The sequence below is a fragment of the Electrona antarctica genome (assembly GCF_951216825.1).
Source record: "Electrona antarctica genome assembly, chromosome: 8".
In the NCBI taxonomy this organism is placed as follows: domain Eukaryota; kingdom Metazoa; phylum Chordata; class Actinopteri; order Myctophiformes; family Myctophidae; genus Electrona; species Electrona antarctica.
This window is the reverse complement of record NC_136789.1, coordinates 33,986,226-33,991,225: the sequence shown is the minus strand read 5'-3', so window position 1 is coordinate 33,991,225 and position 5,000 is coordinate 33,986,226. Positions and strand designations below refer to the sequence as shown.

The 5,000-nt window shown below is 41.6% G+C and overlaps 1 protein-coding gene across 1 annotated transcript in view; it reads left to right on the top strand.

Annotated features, from left to right (window-relative positions):
* The window catches only part of LOC306928580 (arf-GAP with coiled-coil, ANK repeat and PH domain-containing protein 3-like), a gene marked incomplete at its 3' end in the record, with an annotated part of 187,883 nt that overhangs the window by 101,434 nt on the left and 81,449 nt on the right, over nt 1-5,000 (top strand). The window lies entirely within an intron of this gene.

The window sequence follows — 5,000 nt, the reverse complement described above, 5'->3', positions numbered from 1 at the left end:
TTACACTAAACCGTTAGAATGCTTCAGAATGTGTATGACAATTATTCACTATGTCACCACGGCACATTCATTCGTTCATTCACTAGTACTAGTGGTTCTCAAATGTTTTATTTGCAAAGACTCCATTTTGACCTGAGATCAGATTCTAAAAATGTCTTCTACATCCTGACAGTTTTCTGAAAAAGCTATGTTTCTATGTCGTTCTTCGATTTTTCAAAAATAGCAGACCTACAAGCTCGTAGTGCGCCACTCGGTGGCGCGCTATGAGCTTGTAGATCTGCTATTTTTCAATAGCTAAAGCATAACATAATGCTAACACCAAAAGGGGTTCCCGCCCAGAATGGGTTAACTCTGGGAGTGTTCGAATGGAACCAAATCGACCCGTAAGGGTCCGTTTGGAAGGGTCCATTTGGTTCCATTTGTATACTCTGAGTTACAGACCTGTAAGGGTCCATTTGGTTCCATTTGTACACTCTGAGTTACAGACCTAGTAAGGGTCCATTTGGTTCCATTTGTACACTCTGAGTTACAGACCTGTAAGGGTCCATTTGGGGAACCCAGTCCTTATTGGACCCACTTTGAGAGCCCCTGCCCTACATTATGTTTTAAATGACACACTTGTATCGGATCGGTACTGACGTTAATCGACCGACACGCAAGTTATGTGTTTATCGTTATCTGGCACCAGTCGGTCTCTTTCTCTGCTGCCATAGCACTTTCTGTCTCTCTGTCTCTGTCTCTGTCTCTGTGTCTCTGCCTCTGCCTCTGTCTCTCTCTCTCTGTCTCTCTCTCTCTCTCTCTCTCTCTCTCTCTCTCTCTCTCTCTCTCTCTCTCTCTCTCTCTCTCTCTCTCTCAGGGTCAAGCCTGTTTAACCCTGAGTTGTATAAATCAAATCAAGGACCATGGTCCCCTCTCCCCTGTGTGTAGCCTACTGTAATCCATCAAATCACACTGCAATCTTCTCTTTGTTTCCTGCTGTCGACTCGACTCGGGCAGAAATACCGCTTTCATATTTTAACTATTTCGAAGTGACGTGTTTTGAGCTTGAGTAGATCTGTAGATCTTTAATCCTGAAAAGTCACCGTTCTTTTGGACACAATGAGGATTCCACCCGCCAAAGACAACATGCTGTTATTGGATGTGAGGAGGCATGATGTTCTATCATGCTGTTATTGGATGTGAGGAGGCATGATGTTCTATCATGCTGTTATTGGATGTGAGGAGGCATGATGTTCTATCATGCTGTTATTGGATGTGAGGAGGCATCAGGTTCTATCATGCTGTTATTGGATGTGAGGAGGCATGATGTTCTATCATGCTGTTATTGGATGTGAGGAGGCATGATGTTCTATCATGCTGTTATTGGATGTGAGGCGTGATGTTCTATCATGCTGTTATTGGATGTGAGGAGGCATGATGTTCTATCATGCTGTTATTGGATGTGAGGAGGCATGATGTTCTATCATGCTGTTATTGGATGTGAGGAGGCGTGATGTTCTATCATGCTGTTATTGGATGTGAGGAGGCATGGTGTTATATCATGCTGTTATTGGATGTGAGGAGGCATGATGTTCTATCATGCTGTTATTGGATGTGAGGAGGCATCAGGTTCTATCATGCTGTTATTGGATGTGAGGAGGCATGGTGTTCTATCATGCTGTTATTGGATGTGAGGAGGCATGATGTTCTATCATGCTGTTATTGGATGTGAGGAGGCATGATGTTCTATCATGCTGTTATTGGATGTGAGGAGGCATGATGTTCTATCATGCTGTTATTGGATGTGAGGAGGCATGGTGTTATATCATGCTGTTATTGGATGTGAGGAGGCATGATGTTCTATCATGCTGTTATTGGATGTGAGGAGGCATGATGTTCTATCATGTTGTTATTGGATGTGAGGAGGCATGATGTTCTATCATGCTGTTATTGGATGTGAGGAGGCATGATGTTCTATCATGCTGTTATTGGATGTGAGGAGGCATGATGTTCTATCATGCTGTTATTGGATGTGAGGAGGCGTGATGTTCTATCATGTTGTTATTGGATGTGAGGAGGCATGATGTTCTATCATGATGTTATTGGATGTGAAGAGGCGTGATGTTCTATCATGCTGTTATTGGATGTGAGGAGGCATGATGTTCTATCATGCTGTTATTGGATGTGAAGAGGCGTGATGTTCTATCATGCTGTTATTGGATGTGAGGAGGCATGATGTTCTATCATGATGTTATTGGATGTGAGGAGGCATGGTGTTCTATCATGTTGTTATTGGATGTGAGGAGGCATGATGTTCTATCATGCTGTTATTGGATGTGAGGAGGCATGGTGTTCTATCATGCTGTTATTGGATGTGAGGAGGCATGGTGTTCTATCATGATGTTATTGGATGTGAGGAGGCATGATGTTCTATCATGCTGTTATTGGATGTGAGGAGGCATGGTGTTCTATCATGATGTTATTGGATGTGAGGAGGCATGATGTTCTATCATGCTGTTATTGGATGTGAGGAGGCATGGTGTTCTATCATGATGTTATTGGATGTGAGGAGGCATCAGGTTCTATCATGCTGTTATTGGATATGAGGAGGCATGATGTTCTATCATGATGTTATTGGATGTGAGGAGGCATGATGTTCTATCATGCTGTTATTGGATGTGAGGAGGCATCAGGTTCTATCATGATGTTATTGGATGTGAGGAGGCATGATGTTCTATCATGATGTTATTGGATGTGAGGAGGCATCAGGTTCTATCATGTTGTTATTGGATGTGAGGAGGCATGATGTTCTATCATGATGTTATTGGATGTGAGGAGGCATCAGGTTCTATCATGCTGTTATTGGATGTGAGGAGGCATGATGTTCTATCATGATGTTATTGGATGTGAGGAGGCATCAGGTTCTATCATGCTGTTATTGGATGTGAGGAGGCATGATGTTCTATCATGCTGTTATTGGATGTGAGGAGGCATCAGGTTCTATCATTATGTTATTGGATGTGAGGAGGCATGATGTTCTATCATGATGTTATTGGATGTGAGGAGGCATGATGTTCTATCATGCTGTTATTGGATGTGAGGAGGCATGGTGTTCTATCATGCTGTTATTGGATGTGAGGAGGCATGAGGTATATCATGCTGTTATTGGATGTGAGGAGGCATGATGTTCTATCATGATGTTATTGGATGTGAGGAGGCATCAGGTTCTATCATGCTGTTATTGGATGTGAGGAGGCGTGATGTTCTATCATGCTGTTATTGGATGTGAGGAGGCATGAGGTTCTATCATGCTGTTATTGGATGTGAGTCACTCATATATGATACAGTCTGTTTCTAGCGAAAATGTAACTAATTCAGTAGTAGTAACAATAGCGTTGTTACTATCAGTTGATTCTTCATATCCATATGAGTGAAGCGGCCGGGATGACATGTTTATTTTTCGCTACACGCCAATAAAAAGACGTTTTTTTCCTAGTGGATGAACCCCACCACACTTTTTGACCAGAAAATTGTGTTCACACGGGTGTGATTTTTTTTCACATGAAGAAAATCATGATTTTCATGATTTTTCCTGACATTTTTCCAGAAAATATGTTCTTTTCTGGCCAAAAAGTACATTTTATACATATAGCCTTATTTATCCATTATATGTGTAGCTACTGTATATGAATGGCTAAATTAACAGGATGTTACAGTGTATGTTTTTTTTTATTGTTTGGGTATCGTTTTTATGAGTCCAATACCGATTCCGGTTCTGCTTAACTGGAATCACAGTTTCTACTTCCACTACTGAACCGAGTTTTGTTACCCATTCCTTCCTGTCTCTACCATCCCACGATTTTGTGACCCATTTTTCACCCCTGTGTCAATTATCTAATCATGTGATCCTGAGCTCTACACACACCCTCCGCCAACCTGGGGAGAGCAACGGACCTGAACTCATGCTTCAACTCAAGGAGTCCCATTTAGGCCTGACGTCAAAAAAAAGAAAAGAAAAGTCTTCCGAAAGAATATATTCAAAGATGTGTGCCGCATTTTCACGATTTTTCAAAAATAGGTCTGCTATTTTTCAATAGCTAAAGTATAGCATAATGCTTAGTTAAAACACCAAACGGGTTCCCGTCCAGAATGGGTTAAGCCGGCGTATAGTCTCTCACAATAGCTGGTTGCAGATTCTTGAAGATATACAGTACAGAGAAAGCAATATCCACACTCTCTACTCTTGAGTAGTTTCTTATGAACTGGTTTATGTTGAGCAAACACACAGCAGCAGTCAGCGGACGCGGTTTGGCACGTCGGCCTTCCTCAAAATGTTTCAAAACATGATTTTTTCTAATTTATTTTTTACAGAATGATTGATTTGGGATGTTGGGGAGGTGGAGGAGTGTGTTCAGGAACACAGCTGGGTTGTTAAGATGATTTTGGTGTATACGAGGTGTGAGGGTGTATCGCCCCTGGGCATCTGTAAACAGGACAGGTTTGTCTGGAATTGCAATAGACTCCAGTCTACAGAGTTCAGACTGATAGTCAACGTGAGGTGAATGTTTATCTGTCTCTTGAGGTAGTGATTTACTTAACCCATTCTGTACGGCATTATGTTATACTTTAGCTATTGAAAAATAGCAGATCTACAAGCTCATAGCGCGGCACCGAGTGCCGCACTATGAGCTTGTAGGTCTGCTATTTTTTTTTTAATCATATAAATGTGCCTGAAATCTTTGAATATATATTCTTTCAGAGCGAGTTTATAACTCAAATCTTTGCTACTGGGGGGGTCCCTGGAACAACATATATTCAGATGGGGGTCGGCGGCCAATGTCGTATATATATTTAGAGTGACATGAATATGTTTGAGAACCACTGACAGAGAAACATGGGTTTTTCAGGATTTAGAAGACATTTTTTTAATTTTGACGACAGGCCTAAATTTAAGCAATATCACACAGCAGGGTGTTCCTTAAGCAGCGCTGAAGTGCCAATAATCTACGTAAAGCACATCC